The 19,673-nt window shown below is 38.4% G+C and overlaps 2 non-coding genes across 2 annotated transcripts; both read left to right on the top strand.

Moving 5' to 3' along the window:
- Positions 1 to 10,022: 10,022 nt before the first annotated feature.
- TRNAP-CGG (transfer RNA proline (anticodon CGG)) lies at positions 10,023 to 10,094 on the top strand. Its single transcript has one exon. It is a non-coding gene; the product is annotated as a tRNA-Pro (tRNA).
- A 1,420-nt stretch (positions 10,095 to 11,514) lies between these two features.
- On the top strand, positions 11,515 to 11,586 carry TRNAP-UGG (transfer RNA proline (anticodon UGG)). The gene has a single exon. It is a non-coding gene; the product is annotated as a tRNA-Pro (tRNA).
- Positions 11,587 to 19,673: the final 8,087 nt, after the last annotated feature.

The following is a 19,673-nucleotide window of genomic DNA, read 5'->3' as shown; positions in this document are numbered from 1 at the left end:
CTTACCGGTTCTACTGAGAAGAGCCGGCAAGAAACTCCGCAGTTGCTCTTTCATTGCACATGTGCGATTAGGTGTAGTCTACAAACAGCGGCAAATTAACAAAATTGAAAAATAATCTATAGGTATAAAAGGAGAAACTGACTGACTAACATACTTATGTATATTAATTAACGTAGACCAACCGGTGAGTCTACAAACCAGATTTTGTATGTATATCGTAAACTCCTGAGAGAATCTTTGAAAAATCTTAAACCCACGTGGACGAAGTCGTGGGAAAGAGCTAGTTATTAAATAATCCGAAACAAAAAGCTCGCTTTGCTTTAATTGACACTATTAATCAATTTAACTCATAAAATGGGCGCCATCTGACACCCGTACTAATTGAGTAATCAATTACTTGCGCGCAAATGTGAACGGTAGTTTTGTATTAAAACTAGTTTTTGTCCGTGACATCGTTAGATTATGCAACTTTTTCTAAAGTTGTAAATTGTAATCCTTAGTTCAATAGATAAGTAATAACAAAAACCATATTCAGGTTCTCTGAAGACTCTGATACGTTTTATCGAGAGTGAAAACACCACACCTTTTAAAGCGGATTTAATTATAAAATACTAGATGATGCCCGCGACTGCGTTCGCGTGGACTTAGGTTTTTTAAAATCCCGACGAATCTCTTTAATTTTCCGGGATAAAAAGAAGCATATGTCCGTCCCGGGGATGTAAGCTAACTCTGTACCAATCTTCATCAAAATCGGTTGAAGGGTTGGGCCGTGAAAAACTAGCAGACAGACAGACAGACAGACACACTTTCGCATTTATAATATTAGTATGGATAACTGCTTTAGTGACTCAGTGAGTTGGTAGAAAAGAATACTTGGCTGAGTTTGTTGAAGGTTGTAAGCCTCTTCTCAGACCAGGGCGCGTTTAAAATATGTAGTTTTAGCTTTAGGTTGACCAAGTAAGTTATCACGAATCTCCATAATTTCACTTCAGTGACAAATAAATATCATTTTTAAACTTTAAAACTTTTAAAATTATACACGATTTATTTATGTTGAGTAATAATATTTCCTACGGCCAGTTAAGGGATTTTTTTTTTGGAAAATCCTCGAAAAGTCGGATATTTTTGTCAGAAAATCTCAATAAGTAGCGGAGCGAGTCGCTAGTATTAATATATTATTAATTATTATGTAGTAGGTACATGTACCTACAGTATTTATTTTGCACGATTTACAGTCACGCTTACTATTTAGACTTTCTTAGTTAATTGTCTGTCCCTACGTAATTTTTTTTGTCAAAAGCTCAAAACTGCATCGATAATTTTATCTAAACGTACCATTAAAAATTCCGGGCTAAATTTTTCATAAGTTTTAATCGGTAGGTACATTTGTTTAAAAAAATAAGTAATTTCGAAACAACTTTGTAGGTGCTAGCCAAAGTGAACAAATACGCAATTCGTCAACCACTTTTACTGTCCAAAACACGCACACAAATTTTTTGCAGCGATAGCATATCTCCGAACTCTACATTAAATTATTTCCTGCGGACGGCAACTCTAGGAGAAAACACATAAAATTGCGGCGACGGACGTGGTTTATGGTCACAGAAGATCATAAGTTCATATTCCATCAGACTTGGACTTACCTCTACTACTGGGTTTTATTTTTAGACGCCAGACTTCTTCGATTGTTTATAAGAGGTATATACAATTATACATCGTAGCACCAGTAAGTCAGCAGGTCCATTTCAGGATATTTCACAAAAAACGATACATATTACTATCAGGAACAATGAAATTTACTATTTCGTACAGTACCCATAGTATAAGATTTTACGTCACACCAAACGTTGCTAGAATTCGAGAGTCGAAACACTTCTGCGTTATAGTAAACTGGATCTTAAATGCCTTGTTTTAAAGCTCAAGTTTGTCTACACATCTACAGCCAGCGCTCCAAGCGGAAACATTGCGAAATTAAAATCAGTGGCATTGAACTTTTGACTTCAATACAAGGTTCTTTAGGTCCATTTTACTTTGATGTTATTGTGTGTTCGATTCTCGAATTCTAGCAACGTTTGGTGAGACGTAAAATCTTATACTACGGGTACAGAGAAAGCTTGCATCCGGATACGGACAGAGGCTACTTTTTATCCCGGAAAATCGAAGAGTTTTAAACCACGCTTAGAAGTTGCTTGCATCAACTGGTTAAATATATATTTTTTTAAATGTCTTCGACGATACAGCCAAAGCGTTTTCGCTTTAAACACGAAAACAATGTGGCGTTACATTCTTGAGGATGTATAATTTTAAAGACGTGCTAATCGCGTTTTGTATGCGCCATCACGAAGTTAAAACTTGTGGCATTAACACCGCGCTTGTGTCCAAACGATAATTATAACTGTAAATGGAGGACAAGCTTATATTCCGTTAGCGTCTATTATGAAAATATGGATGTTAAAAGGGGATTTCGATAATACCCGTCGGAAGCCCGTGACTATCTATTTGAGTAATTGACAAAACATAATATTTTGTTTAGTATTTAAATTTTAAAGTCAATAATATTACAGCTGATTTGCAGGTGCATTGATTTAACTGCACGACAGCAGCTGGCCACGGTTTTCCGCTTTGGGCGGTAGCTTAGGGCGGCGCGGCGAGCGGAAAAACCAGTTTTCAGTAATAACCAAGCTGAGTCTGAGGCAGAGATCTATAGTGCGTACTTTGACTCTACCTCAGTTAAAACGAGACAGATGTATGTCAGCGATATAGCGCTGTCTCGTTTTAACAGTGTCTTAGATCTATAGCGAGCTTTGACTTCGCTCATAAATAAGACACTGTTAGAACGATACACCATTATAGAGAGACGCTTACATAAATCGTTTTAACTAAATCTTAAGTTTGAGCAAAATCTTAAGTATGCTCTATAGATTTCAGCCTGAGCCGCAAATCGCTACGCGCTCTGACATTTGTTTTGTACGCGCCGCCCCCCTTCCCGCACTGCTCGCTAAAATTTGTGGATAGGCGATACCACTTTTGGTCTCTATTTTCTACTAGCGATGTCCGCCGCTTTGCTGAGCGAAAATAATATAAATCATATTTTTGGAATTGGAAATTTGGGAAAATTCTGCCGTTTCTAGTGTCTACATTATACATTATTCTGTGCAACATTTCAGCTTTCTATGACCAAGGGTTTCGGTTTTGTGTTGATGAGTTTTCTTTTTTATTTAGAGATAATGGCAAAAATCCAACATTAACAACAAAACACAACAATGTTTTAAAACATTACAACTGACCATTTCTACGAGTATCATCTGCTACAATGACAAGTTTCAAACTTCAGTACGAACAAACAAAGCATAATAATTATTAATCAGTGTCATAACACATTTTAAGCGTTATTTTAGCGGCATACAACTACCTAACAAATTTTCGAAAAGTCATATACTTATGAGATGAATCTGTAGAAAATCGCATACCATGTCATTTGCATACATACGATTTCACAGCGCAGTAAATAACAACCATAATAATTTTAACAGTCATAATGCATTGTTGTTGCAAAATAAATATGGCCTGTGTCATCGCGGCTAAATGATCATGATTATTTTATTTCTACAAATTCCTTTGAAGACGTATTTGTATATTTACAGCTCTAAAAGCTAAGTTTAGTCTTTGACCCACATAGTTGCTGCATTGTCCCTTTATTATATTTTATAGACAATCTATGTAAAGTTTAGTTAGATTCGCGTTGATCATTACAAATTATCTTACATTACAATTGGCTTCGATCAATTCGACCGATGTATATACAACGTATATACTTATGTACAAGGTATAGATTTTACGGAATTTGTATCGGGACCGAATTCGGAACCGGAGTTTCAAAATTGGTTATATCGGAACCTGAACCGAAATCGGAGGCAAGAGCTTGTATAATATCTTTTATACCTTTTTTCATTATTATCATACTAGCTGATGCCCGCGACTTCGTTCGCGTAGATTTAAGTTTTTAAAAATCCTGTGGCATCTTTGATTTATATGTCACTCGCCAGATCTTTAACTATTTCCATGCAAAAATTACGGCGATCCGTTGCTCCGTTGCAACGTAATTGAAGGACAAACCGTTTATACGACGTAACCACAAGTAAAAATCACTCGCCTTCGTGAATTGCAAGAACTGTACATTGCTAAGAAATTACACGTAAAGCGTATAAATAGCCTTCTATTATAGTTATTTTAATATCGCATAATGCAAGATTAGCCGCCTCAGTCGGTAAATATACAGAAGCCTGAGCCAAGTCGTCTCATTTCGTCAGCGAGCGCTAGCGGAAGATGGCAATTTTGGCACGGGATCGAACTGCAAACACATTGCACACACACACTGTATGTGCCGGCGGAACCTCAAATTGCTTACCGAGACGACGTTCATATTTCATGGGCCTTTCGTACTTTTCGGCAACTGTCATGAGTGTTACAGTTTCAATGTGAAGTTGGGGAATTTAAATATTTATCCAAACTAATAAAACGGTTCTCTAGAGCTTTGCTTTGCTAAGTATTTACACTGACTAGGACTGATATAGAATTTTTTAATATTCTCTAGCCATGAACAATACGGTGTACCTACAGTCTATGTAGTATTATAAAGGCAGGATTCATTAAACCATCATCATCATCATCAGTACCAACTCCTTCCATTTGATCGGATCCAAAGGCGGGCTGTTCGACTTGTGGACGATCCCAAACTAACCGCCTCGTTGGAAAGCCTGGAGCACCGCAGAGACGTTAGCTCTCTATGCGTGTTCTATCGCCTGTATAATGGGGAGTGCTCTGAAGAGCTTTTTGACCTCATTCCACCCTCTTTTTTCTACAACCGCACCGCGCGCCACCGTAAGGAATTTCACCCTCACCATCTGGGTGTCTGGTGCACTTCGACCGTCCGCTGCGCCAGATCCTTCTTTCCACGCACGTGCAAACTGTGGAACCAACTCCCATCGGCGGTGTTCCCACTAGATTATAACATGGGGTTATTCAAGGGGCGGACCAACAAATTCCTAAACGGCCGGCAACGCATCGGCGGCTCCTCTGGTGCTGCAAATGTTCATGGGCGGCGGTAATCACTTAACATCAGGTGACCCGCCTGCTCGCTTGCTCGCTATATCTATTAAAAAAAAAAAAAAAAAAAAAAAAAAAACTACCCTAGTACATACTGCAAGACAAGGAAGACATAAATCACACCTACTATGTCTCGCAAGTCGCATCCACACTCTCCTCAAGTCTTGTCTCGCCTCGTCTCTGCGATCCGCGTATGATAGGTACTATCATGGCAAATGAAGGAGTATCTCCGTTTTCTAATAAAAATAAAACATGCGCGAAAGCCTTCGCGACGAATGTTCGCAAGCGTGTAGATCCGGGGTAGGTAAAAAGTCTATCGTAAACAAAACAGGTATAAAGGCACAAAGAAGTTTGTAGCAGATTACAAGCCCACTAGCCTTCAGCCATTTTATAATCATCATATCTCACCACTACTGAGACTTCACGCACTTTTGAGAACAATATGGATATGGAGAACTCTTAGATATACAGGTTTCCTCAGGATGTCTTCTTTTACCGTTAGAGCAAGTGATATTAATTGCTTAAATGCGTACCTACATAATTCCGAAAAGTTAGAGGTCGGTTGCGGCGACGAGACATCTTAACCTATAAGCTATCTGTCACCACTAGGTCGATTCCAAAAAACCTGCATCAATTATTATTACAATAGCAATTGTTGTGATTGGCTGAATTTATGGTTTTCTTGTTGTAATAATATAGTGAGCGAACAATAATGTAGTCGGCCAATCAGAAATGATTGTGATCCTCACACTGTCGCTGTCATTTTACCGCAATCGAGCAGCACTCTTAAGAAAGAAAGTAGTAGTAGTAAACAACTCCCCTTACATTAGACACTTAGTGAAAAGTAGAGTTTTCGCTATAGCAGCAACAATTTCACGCTCATTGTACTCGAGATGTAATTGCGACGTCTCGTGCATCCGCGGCTTTATTGCCCATATCAACTTTGGGTTTGTGCGGATGCAGTTATAAAATTATTATTTGCCGCCGTATTAACTGTCAACTCGCATTTTTATTAGTCGTCGACTCATTGTTGTATGTTTTAAGTAGGTGATTTAAAATTTCTGGATTGCTTTTTGTATTTTAATGGTTATTATGACAATTGTGAAACTAATTTCGAATAGATTGATGAAATGAGGTACTTAGATACAAACACCCATAGTAGTCCATACTACAATTCTATACTTACTATCCATACTAATTACTAATTAGTGATGAGCCGAGTACTCTGTATATTACTCGGTACTCGGCACACTCGGCAAGTTTTTACTACTCGTACTCGGCCGAAAAACTCAGTTCAAAAGCCGAGCATCCGGTTACGTGACATAAAGATAGTAACACTATACAAAGCTCACAGCCTTCCTATTTGATTAAGATGTAAGATGTATGTAACGGAACGATAGTATTTTATAATTTCACCGCACCACAGCGCTCCGCACCGCACCGCAGCTCACCGCAGCGCACCGCACCGCACTGCAGCGCAGCTCACCGCACCGCACCGCACCGGCCCGCACCAGCAATCACAGTAAACAGTGCTTGTAGATCTTGCACATAAAAATATTCCTGCTAAGTACCTACCTATTTCAAATTTGGACATCTAAATGTATTATGTTTTACCACATAAATTGGTTTTGCTCTCAAATTTTCAGTGGCAAATCAGTCACTATGATCATTTGTACATACTTTTAGCAATAGTTCCTTTTTTTTATTCAGATTTCCCTTTCGGTATGTAGGTAGTGGTACTAGACTCATCATTAGTCATTACTCATTATAATAAACACTGATGTTTCAAAATATAAGCACGTAAAGAAAAGCCCGTTCAATGTTTCAGGCTGTTCTTATTTTTCTTCTTTCATTTTCACTAAGTAGGTACCTACTTACTTCCACCAATCATTTCCATTGTAAAAATCTTTTTAAACAAGTAATACTCGTACGTAGGTAGGTACTTTCTTGAATTTTGTGTCTGTTCTATGGCTGGGATCCAAATGTGACGTAACAAGAGCACACGGCTAAACAGTCATTTGCTACACCATTGTGGTGAATATATCCGAATGCTTCGTTGAATTTGGACGGCTGGCTTGCACTTGCGATCGGGAAATGTAGATAGACTCCAACGAAAGCTAATCGCCCACTACACAGCGCAGAATATCCGCAAAATGTTAAGTAGATTCAAAGTTACCTACGCGCCGGTTTCAATACAAAAGTGGCAAGTGGTGAATATATTATGTAGCGCAACCGCACAATATTTTAACGAGGTTGTTTTCACTCTCATCATGTCACATGTTTATTAACTAAATCTATTTTTTAAATTTTGAATGAGACATGTCTACGCAACACGTTTCCATCTCTCGCCACTTCTATATATGTATAAACTCAGATCTGCACCTGAGCACAACCATAATCAAATGTGTTGTGTTGTTGTGATGTACCAATAAAAATGTAACGGTGGCGTTGAGAGACCCAAGCGGTACAAGGCCGTTTTCTTTTCAAAGGACCTATGTCCAGCAACGGATGTCTATCGGTTAGGAATGTTGAGACAACAACGATCTAAGGTGAGCTACGGTTTTTAACCCCATCATGCTGCGCAAAAGTTGCCCGCTTTTTCCACTTTCGTCAAATGTACAATTAGCATGTAGCTTTTTTAATTCTAGATAGAGTTATAATTTCTGAGCTATGTGGGCGACGACCTTTATACGGATTGACAATATAATGCTGAATTTGGAAGTAATCCAAACTTGAAAGAAAACGTTTAGAGAAATAGAAATAGAATTTAGAAGTTTCAATTTCTATTTTTAAAGAATAAAAGGAAACTTTAAATTCTGTAGTTGCATTGTAGTGGATATCTAGTACCTACGTATAATTTTACCTACCTAACCTACTTATTTACCATTTTCATGTTAACCATGTGCTATTTTATTATTGCGTGTCTGGTGGAAAATAACATTTTGTCCCTAACACCTTTATATCAGTCATTGTTTTTTTAATAAATGAATGCATAATTATTATTATCATCATCATCATGATCAACCCATCGCCAGCCCCTACTAAGCACAGGTCTCCTCTTGGAATGGGAAGGGTCTTGGTCATAGTCCGCCACGCTGGCCCAGTGCGGATCGACAGACTTAACAAACCTTTAAGAACATTATCGAGGGTTCTCAGGTACGCGCGTTTCCTCGCGATGTTTTCCTTCACAGTTACAGCAAGTGATAATTTAATTGCTTAGAACGCATTTAACTCAAAATTGCGTACCTACCCGGGATCGCACCCCCGAACTCCCAATTAGAAGGTCACCGTCTTTACCACTGGGCTGTCACCGCTCTTATAATTGACCATTATTAGGTAAAACTATATTCAAACGTAATTTTCTTAATAGGCAGGTCGGTACTCGGCAGGCTTGCATGTGAACCTATGCTATGCTAACCATAAGAAACATAACTACTTGAGTCATACTGTACCTATAGTACTTTAACAATACTAGATACATTGTGCTAACCGGAGTCAGCTATACTCGTAGACTAGAGTAGGTACTAACAGTAGACAGTCAGTCAGTCGATGGGAAAATTATTTTACACTTGGCGCGGCGGGCATTTGCGCTGTACGGCTGTTTGTAGGTTCCGCCGGCCAATTCGCACTTAGCTCGTAAACCTGCGGTTACCCAGTACGCTCAACACCGAAACTGTTATGCAAAGAATTACCTAATTTTGATAAAAATTCTCACTTCAAAGGCTATCGATCGATTAGTGACCTTTTTAGTCGTGTTAACGTACATGTATTAGTGTTAAAACACGCTTTTTCGCAAGTTAAAATCTTATCGAAATAAACTGCTCATAAAGTAGTTTTATAAAATTCTTGGTACATTTTTTAAACTAGCAATAACTACCTATACCTAGTAAAAAAATTGGTAGGTAGTCATATCGTTTCACTGAAGTTAAACATTTGTATCTAATAAATGAAGTTCCGTCAACCATTTTTGAGTTTTCAGGGTCAGATTGAGCACTTAGGACGAATTTTGAAGTTACTGGCGAAAGAGGCGAGCTAGAAAGATGTACCAGATTGTAGCAAATAAAATATAGATTATATATACAGATGGTCTAACCTCGATAGATGGTCGAGATGGCAATCGGGATGGAGACACCCCGCACACCCGTGCAGCCCTCGTGCTAACCCGGTGCGGGATAGCGCGGGTGACGTGCGGGTGTGCGGGGTGTCCCCCGCCACATACCCCGATTGTCATCTCGACTTGTCGCGTTTGTAGGTGGGTACAAATTTTGAAAAAGGCTGCCCACTAATAAATAAAACATCAGGTCAAAGATTTTAGCGTGTGATTGTATCTCCGTCGATCGCTCTCTTCGATTGGAAAACACCGCAAGCTCTTTACAGCACTGGGCCATATCGCACCCACTAAAATGGAATTGATCACAAAATACACTCTATACTTCATCTTGAGAGGCTGTAAAACGACTAAATAAGATGCCGTCATATTGTAACTAACGGAGAGAGAAAGCGTGGGAGATTCGTTGACAAAAAACATTATTTTGCTTTCTAAAAAAATCATTTTTTGAAAAGTTAAAAAAATTACTTCTTTACCGGTAAGAGACGAACTAATCAGGATAACCCGAATTTTAGAGAATGTCTAAATAACCTTTGTCAGGTAATGCGTTTGAATTACAGGCGATTTAATTCGTAACAGCAAGAAAAATTGATAGATTAGGCATAGCCGCATAAATCATAATATGGGTAGTACGCGACAGGTCGAGATGGCAACGGCCTCATTATCCGATTGCCATCTCAACCAGTCGCGAACTATAGTCATCTTGAAGAGCAGTAGAGGTAGTATACCTAATGCTTAAGTAGGTTCTATATCTATTACTGGAGGATTAACGAAAGCAATGTCCCGGATTTTGGACGGGACTTCAATCGGCTCGTTGGTCTAGTGGTATGATTCTCGCTTCGGGTGTGAGAGGTCCCGGGTTCAAATCCCGGACGAGCCCGAATTTTAAAGTAAAATTTTAAATAAAAATCTTATCACAATGTCTGTTATTGATGAAATGAGCGGAATAAAAATTAAGGTTTTTTTTTACTGAAAAGTTAAGTGCCCATTTTCAATAAAAACTAATTGATGCCATCAATTAGTTTAAAGAATTGCGCCCCGAATTCAGATTTTTAAATCTCGTAGGTATTTCCAAAATCCCTTCTTAACAGAGGTCTTCTACTTTGTAGAAAGATCCTATAGGTATGCACAAAATCTCAAAATTTTAGGCCCAGCGCGCAAACTGCAAGTTGATTTATGTACTTACTTATTTAAGTCTATCAATTTTCCTTTTATTTACACCTAATTTATGGTATTTTTTACTTATATTGACTGCAAATGGTTTCAGGTTTGGCACCTAGGTACATGTTTATAAGGAAAGGTAGAATCATAGTTCTTGAAACAAAGAATTGAGACAAGTTTTGTACAACACACAAATGCTTCGACATTTGTAATGTATTAAATTAGCAATTAAATAGACTGAATGGATCTAATATATTTAATTCAGTCAAAATAATGCCACAACTTATAATAACTGCCATCGCATCTCATTCATAACGAAATACGGCCACATGTTCTTATAAATAAGTACCTACGGTTGGACCTAAGAACCGTAAGAAAGAGTAATGATCCATTAATGAGCCAAAGAAAACATGTATGCTCAATATATTACAGCTTAATTACCAATAGATTATACTTATCATGGATGCGACAAGGAAGAAAAATGCTTTATTTGACCTGATGAAATGTATCCAACATTTACACGACTATTAATTAGATTATAGGATAAAATGCTTCCGTTACGTTTACGTTGAAGTGAGACCTTTATTTCAAACTAAATTTCTAACAATGAGGTTCATGATCAACCCATAGCCGCCTCACTACACACTACAGGTCTCCTCTCAGTATGAGAAGGCTTTGGCCATAGTCCACCACGCTGGCCAAATGCGGATTGGTGGACTTCACATACCTTTAAGACCATTATGGAGAACTCTCAGGCATGCAGATTTCCTCACGATGTTTTCCTTCGCCGTTAAATCGAGTGATATTTAATTTCATAAAAAGCACATAAGTAATTCGAAAAGTTAGAGGTGCATGCCCGGGGTCGAACCCCGACCTCCCGAATAGGAGGCGGATATCGTAACCACTAGGCTATCACGGCTAACAATGAGGTTACGATTTCCTAAACGCCGCGCCCCGCTCAGCCCCTACGCCAAGCCGTTGCGAGATAATCTGGTGACGTACGGTTGTGCGTCATTTGGCTACCCGTGCGAAGCCGGTACGGGTCGTTTAGCTATGTTATTAGCCGTTCATTTGGTTATTGAATAAGGCTGTATGTTTTGCTTTTCATGTGAGTCTAAAATTCATCAGTTTAAGCAAGCGGCTCGTTGGTCTAGGGGTATGATTCTCGCTTTGGGTGCGAGAGGTCCCGGGTTCAAATCCCGGACGAGCCCTCTTTTTTTCCTTTTTCCAGTATTCTAGAAATACAACCTTTCTCAATTATTGTGACCGGATTATTATTTATTTCAAAAAATATCCACAAAGTATAAAATTAAAATTAAACGCGTATCCTAGTTTCGAGTCGAAATATGACTACAAACAGAATAAATTACCTATTATAAATGCGAGTGTGTCTGTCGGTCAGTCTGTCTTTTAGCTTTTCACGGCCCATCCGTTTAACCGACTTTGACGAAAGACACAGAGATAGCTTGCATCCCGGAAAATCATAGAGTTCCTACAGGAATTTTTTACTTGGACAAAGTTGCGAGCTGCGGCTATTATCTACTTAGTACAGATATAGCTTGCATCCTGGAGATGGACGTAGACAACTTTTTATCCCGGAAAATCAAAGAGTTCCCACGGGATTTTTATAACATCTTGTTCCACGCGGACGAAGTCGAGGGCATGATCTAGTTATAAATAAATAAATAAAACATCAACAAGGATAATATCACCCACGATAAAAGTCAACAAAGCCTGTTATTTTTAGAAGCACCCCTATGATCAGGCGATCAAATTTTAATAAATCACTTCCTGCTCTGGTATCGATATTATTTCAAATCCAGATAAAGTTCCACGTATCCGTCGAAAAATAGAACAAGTAATGAGCCAAACCGTATTTATTTCTCATACAATCTTATCGAGTTATCGCCAGAGATGTCATATTACTAGAGGAGCAAACATTGTCAAACTGAGCTCTGCTGCGTACGCTGAGAAAGATTCAAAAGTAAACTGACGTAGAAACTGCAAAAATGATATATTTTGCTTATTTTCATAGTATCATGTCTTATGGAATCTTGATATGCGGTAAAGCGTCAGATATTGGAAAAAACTTCGAGAAAAATTTAAGGAAATAGGTATCCTTACAGTAGCCTCTTAACATAAATTTACAATAACATAGTTAATTTTGGTTTAGTTAATAGACAAATTTCATAATTATTAAAAGTACGAAGCCTGTAGAATATGCAAATTGACTATTTTTTTCCCGTCACAAGTCTTGGGTAAGCAGGTAAGTAAATTGATACTAGTAATTTGCACTGGTCTGGTTAATGAAAAGTCCAGCGCATTACTAATTTTATTGACTAGTTACTTACTGATATTTGTGTAAAGTCACACGTCATATTAAGGCAATTTTGTGCTACATAAAATGCTCTAACAATATACTATCTCTCTGGGTATCACCTTAAATTTCTGAGTACCGTATTATGGGAATTCCTCAGATATAGGTATATTATTTTGAAAATGCCAAATTACATAGACCGTATACGTACGAACTTCGAACTGTATGAACCCACGCGTTGTAATCTCATACCAATATTTTTTTAGTTCAATAAATTAAGAAAAAATCTATCATTGAATACCGATAGTCAGATAACGAAGAGTTTTAACAAGCTGACCGGTTTTGGTAACATATTTTACAATTCAGTTTAGACATTACAATAAATTGCTATAATAACGGAATTCGACAAATTTTTTGACTGAGCTAATTCTAATTCAAAACTTTCCTAATTGACATGTCAGTGGGCTGAATAGAATATTATATTCATAGGTATAATTCGTAAAAAACCGGCCAAGTGCGGGTAAGGCTCGCGCAACGAGGGTTCCGCACTACAGTCGTATTTTTTCGACATTTTGCACGATAATTCAAAAACTATGATGCATAAAAATAAATAATAATCTGTTTTAGAATGCACAGGTAAAAGCCCTTTCATATGATACCCCAGTTGATATAGTTATCTTACTTCGAAAATTGAAAATACTCATTATTAGTACATAACCACAATATAATTTTTTTGTGTGATGTAACCACAAATTCACGGTTTTCAGATTTTTTCCCGAATGTATGCTATAAGACCTACCTACCTGCCAAATTTCATGATTCTAGGTCAACGGGAAGTACCCTGTAGGTTTCTTGACAGACCGACAGGCAGACAGACAGACAGACGACAAAGTGATCCTATAAGGGTTTTTCCTTATGAAGTACGGAACCCTAAAAATAATTCTCACGCGCCATTTTAACTTTGTGTGTCAAATGTCATGACAAAAGTACGATTTTAGTCACAGTTGACCCATAGAGTTAAAATGGCGAGTGGAAGTCATTTTGTACGGACTATGTGTAAATTAATTTACAATACCTACATTTTCAGCATAAAACAAGTATGTAGGTACTTAGGTACAATTATGTCGTTTTGTTTTCTTAAAATTGCCTTTGGAATTATTACCTAGATATAAAAACCCAAACCGTTGGCGCCAAACTAATTGATATAGGTATTGTACCTACCTAAACTTATTAATAATTTTTATTACTTTGGCGCCAACGCTGACGTAACATTTGCGCCACTGGCCCACCGAACTTACGGTCTGTGATACACCGTAAGTTATTTTGGATAAGATATTAAACACACGAATTTGGCTTCAATAATAATTCACCCATGACCCATGCATCACATAACCATACATTGCAGTCAGTTTTAATAAGCTCCAGCTTCTTGTATTGCAGTGGATTTGTTTGATAAAAACATTAAATGGAATTATGAAAGAGCTCAATCATCTAACTTATGTTAATTGGATTGCTCAATTCGCCAAAACCGTTTGATCTTCATGTTGACAAAAAAAAATGTTCCAAAGGCTGGCCGCACATTGGGTTTTCTGCAATCGCTTCCTAGTAGATTTTGACGTTTTAACAGCTGTTGTTGAAAGCTTTAAGTTTCTTCTACGCTATTGCTGCTATTGAGACTAAACCCTAGACCATAGGTACTATTTCTGCCTCTATGAACTAAATGCTCAAGCATTAGTATTTAGTATCCAACAGTGCTGAATAATTTTAAACAACGACTTAAGTTTAGAGTTTCATTTCACATCTTTTTTTACTCATGTAAAAGAAAAAGACAACTTTTGAACTGTCAAGCCTTAGTATAGGTGCCAGACATACATACCTACATAGTGTTTTAATATGTAAGATAGCTCTTAAATCTTAAGCTATTATTTTGCATTCGTTTTCTGTCGTTTTTAACGATATTAGAATTAAAACGATGCAGCTATTCTAAATTTAGTTTAGACAATGTGCGCCCAGCCTAAGCAAAGACTGATTTTTGAACATATCAGTTACAGTAAATTAAGTCATTAAAGCTTTTTTATTATACGCTAACAAGCTACGCAATTATTAATTTTTGTTTGCCGTAAGTAACAAGGTAGAACTAATTGATAAACATAATAGGTACTAATGAAGATGCATCCGCATTCTCTGTATTCTACTCTTTGTTGTTTCCAATACAATTTAATTCCTTTCAAAATAATTTTATAGGCGCCGTCTGTACAATAGGTACAGTACGCGGCAGAAAACAATGCACATCGACCTATATAATGAGATTTCGGCTTTGTAGAGCGTTGTCTCTGTCACTCATACCTATGTGACGTTCTGTCGGTATCAACAACAGAGATCAATGGTCTACAAACTCTTGATAAAGGTCGATTTACATTATTTTCTGCCGCGAGCCATCCGACAATCGATTATAGTGGGACTGACAAAAGTTCAAAATTCAAATACAGAACATGTACCTATCGGGGAGGGCACGCCCCGCACACCCTCACAGCCCCCGCGCTAACCCAGTGCTGTCGAGCGCGGGTGACTTCCGGGCGTCCCCCCGCCTCATACCCCTATTGCCATCTCAACCTGCTATACTTCCTTATTCTTTTTATCATCCTCTCCATAAGCTTCTTCATTTTTAAAGCAAACAACTACATTATTAATCTTTGAGTTACCTACCTACCTCAACAGCGGCATTGCCTCCAGGCTATGAGAGCACTCCTTGAATTTAATTATTTATTGATTTGTTAATACGGATATAAGAATTATAACCCTTGAAGATATCGCCCATGTTGCGTTGAATTATCTTTATTGCCTTCTGTGAACATAAAAATAATAAATAATGATAAGTCGGTAGGTATCTAGGTAGGCGTAATATTTAAAACCTTAAGGTTAAGACTGAAAACAGTTTTGATCTAAGTATTTTATATATTAGGTAGTAGGTACCTAACATCTCTTTTTCAACTGTTCTATTATACAGAATTATACATTTATTACCATAGGTAGTCTAGTGGTTGAGACGTCGTACTCGTATTCGAGAGTCCGAGATTCGGTCCCGAGCACACACATCTAACTTCGGAGTTAGGTATGTGGATTTTAAGAAATTGTCAAGGCATTGTTAGGAAACCTGCATGCCTGAAAGTTCTCCATATATTTTTAAATAAAAATAGCGAGTAAACGAGCAGGCGGTGATTACCGCAGAGAAACCACCGATGCGTTGCCTGCCCTTCAGGAATTTGTTGGTCGGCGCCTTGAATATTATAATCCCATGTTGTAAACTAAAAAAGTTCTCAAAGGTGAGAAATCTGCAAATCCGCACTTGGTTAGCGTGGTAGAGTATTTCGAGAGGAGACCTGTTCTCATTAGTGGGCCGGCGGCGATGGTTTGATGATGATGATGATGAATGCTACATTTATTGGCTATATAGATGACAGACGTGAGACGACATAGAACGCGTCACAGTTCCCAGGAAGCCGCTGGCAACAGGCAACACCACTACCTATGGATGTTAATAAAAGCGATCCAAGTCCAGTATTGAGCCGTGGGCGCCTGTCATTTGACGACAACGATAGTGCATTCTTGGTCCTTCGAGCCGGAAACGAACTATAGTGTAAGTAACTATTACGTAAAACTGTACCTAATTACCAATTACGAATAATATCTATGTTTATAATGTTACGGCCATACAGCATTAACCTAGTGACTTTGTTACCAAATAAATGACCGAAATTCCGAAGTGCTGCCCTGACCTGTAGACATTGTTTCCCGATAAATCGATAACAATCAAAATGGCGCCCGAAGCGTCACCAACTGTCACCGGTGTAAACGAGCGCATTAAAACGGAACGACTTCAAAGTAATGGACATAAATTATACGGTCATCCGTGTCACTCAAACCGAAGGATCTTAGGAAATATGCTTTGACGGAAGCCAGGTAGTTAAGATTTGTAACAGAAATATGAGATAACACCAGTTAAGATGTTAAATTTTATTAGGAACTAACAAAGTGGATATAATTTACACTCTTTCGAGTTTCGACCTGCAGATAACGCATTTAACGACGAATTTTGTCTAGAAAAGCTCGTATAACATGAAAACGACGTTTAGATTAAAATGACCATTCTAATTGATAAAGAATAATATTTCAATCTAATTAATATTATATGGAATACACACAACAAGTAACAAGTTATAACATATCTATTGAAAGGCCGGCAACGCATCGGTAGTTCCTCTGGTGCTGCAAATGTTCATGGACGGCGGTAATCACTTAACATCAGGTGACCCGCCTGCTCGTTTGCTCGCTACTCTTTCCGCTTGCTTCTATTTTATACAAAAAAACAAAAGTGGACCCAACTGCTCTGAATTGAGAACCTCGTCCTAGTAATTGATTGGGTATAGAAAGTACCTACCTACTTACTAACTTATTTAGTATTTTAAGTCCGGAATATAATTCTGAAGAAATACTGAGAATTCTTCATTGCATGTCTGTATCTGAAATTAAGACTATTCCCAACTATTTAACTACTTCAAGTGCAGTCCGTTATGATAGTGAGGATAGAAACTTGACTATCTATAGATAGATACTCGGTGGTTACAAGTAAATTAGGTACTCAAGTCACTTGTAATCAACGCCTAGGAGGCAAACAATAGAGCGATAAATGTGACTAGAGTCGACGACTCGTAAAAGCTACCAGTATCGACAACACATAAATCAGGAACAACCTCGAACGTTAACTTTGTACCAGAGAAAATATTGAACAAACAAGCAGTTCATAAGTCAGTTTTCTGAAACACGGTAATACGTATAACGTAGGTACCAACGAGTTGTAGAAGTGGGACATCGTTACAGACAGTAACGATCGTACCTTTACATCTTTTGACTGATTTGTTTGTAGAAACCAACAAGAAACCTCGTACCTGTGTCAGAAAATTCATAAAATAATACGAAAACATCTACTTTTCATTGAAACTTACCGGGCACACCGATAGTAGTATAGGTGACGTCTACTGTTATGTTGCTACGTGCGAGAAAAGGGCATGCCATACCAGTGCAGTGGCAGTTCAGAGCCTCAGAATACATAATAGTACAGGTACCTAGTGTAGGTAGGTATCTATTCAAAGATAACGTTAACTTTGCATAAATCGTATGGAAATGCCATTTGTAGAGTTCCATGCCCGAAGGGTGCCAACGGGACCCTATTAATAAGCCCCCGCTGCCCGCACTAAGTATTCCATCCGTCTGTCTGTCAGCGGGCTGGATCTCGTGAACCTTAATTTGAGTTGAAATTTTCATAAAAATGTGTATTTCTATTGCCCCTACGCTAACAACAAACAGTACATGTTTTTTAAAAGGCCGCCATGTAAAAAAGTGTTATTTTTGTACTATTGTACGGATACGGTGCGGTGCGATGCGGTGCACTGCGATACGGATCGGTGCTGTGTGGTGCGGTGCACTGCGATACGGATCGGTGCGGTGCGCTACGTTGCGGTGAGGTGCGGTGCGGTGATAGGTATCTATTTGGGAAGGTCTACCCAGAGGCAGTAGATGTAGCGTAACTCCTATACACAAAGTTGACACTGTTCTGGTTAGAGACGACATTGTACAATATATGAACTTCGACGGTAACTTATAAAGATACGTAGATACCTAATAACAGCCAATTATATTAAAGCTAACAAGCTCAAAATGCTATCAAAACTAAATGTCAATTATCCTAAATATAATGTGCACCCGAATTCTTTCACGAGGCATTGCGTAAACGCAATCTAAAGGGCATCAGTGCAGGTAGAGAAAATCGACTTCATTGCGCGTACCATTAACTGTCTTTGTTTAATAAATAGCCCCGAGATTTTATCGATTTCTTCGTATTTTGGAACATTTTTAGCTTAATTTTTTTTCAGTGATCAAGTAAGTGGGTATCTACTATAGATGGTGTACGTAAGTACCAAGATAAAATATCCTACTTACCGTAGCTTCTTTTCATCAAATCATCATAATTTTATTCAATCATCGTTATTTTTGTTGATTTATTTTTTCTCCGGAAAATCATAGAGTTCGCACGGGATTTTTAATAAATCTAAATCAACATGGACGAAGTCGCAGGTAGTACTTATTTGGTACAGAGATAGCTCGAATCCTAGAGATAGATATCGGCTATACTTTATCCCGTAAAATCAGGAGTTTTTAACAACCTAAATCTACGCGGACGAAGTCGGGGTATCATCTAGTGAGTAAATAGGTACTTACTTATAAAATGTTCTTCATCCAAGCAGTGTCGGTGTCGTCCTCATCGCACCCAAGGCACAGCATCTCGCAGCATCACAATCCGCATCTCCAAAACATCTCGATGCTATCGAGCACGTGCGAGCTATTCACGTCACTATACGTGCTCCCACAAGTTTCACCATAATTAGACTTGTTCTCATGACTTACATTTTTTGTACCTACCATCATTATTAGGGTTTCTGTAGTAAAATAAGAAACCTTAAGAGTCTAGACAGACGGACTGCAGTTTGATTACAGTTGACACAACTGCATCGCAACTGCCGATCGATTCCGCGAGCAGTCGGCGTACAGATCTGGTACGTGTCATCATGATTAACCCATCACCGGCTCACTACAGAGCACGGGTCTCCTCTCAGAATGAGAAGGGTTTTGACCATAGTCTACCACGCTGGCCATGTGCGGATTGGTAGGCTTCACACATCTTTGAGAACATTATGGAGAACTTTCAGGCATACAGGATTCCTCACGATGTTTTCCTTCACCGTTAAAGCAAGTGATATTTAATTAATTAAAACGCACATAACTCCGAAAAGGTAGAGGTGCGTGCCCGGGATCGACCTCCCACCTCCGATTAGAAGGCGGACGTCCTAACCACTAGGCTATCGCAGCTTGTACGTGTCGGAACGGAGTCGGGCGGATCAGTTAGTTATCAATAAAAATACAAAA

The sequence above is a fragment of the Maniola hyperantus genome, chromosome 11 (genome assembly GCF_902806685.2).
Source record: "Maniola hyperantus chromosome 11, iAphHyp1.2, whole genome shotgun sequence".
Lineage (NCBI taxonomy): Eukaryota > Metazoa > Arthropoda > Insecta > Lepidoptera > Nymphalidae > Maniola > Maniola hyperantus.
Note: the sequence above shows the minus strand (reverse complement) of the source record. Positions and strands in the feature narration are given on the sequence as shown.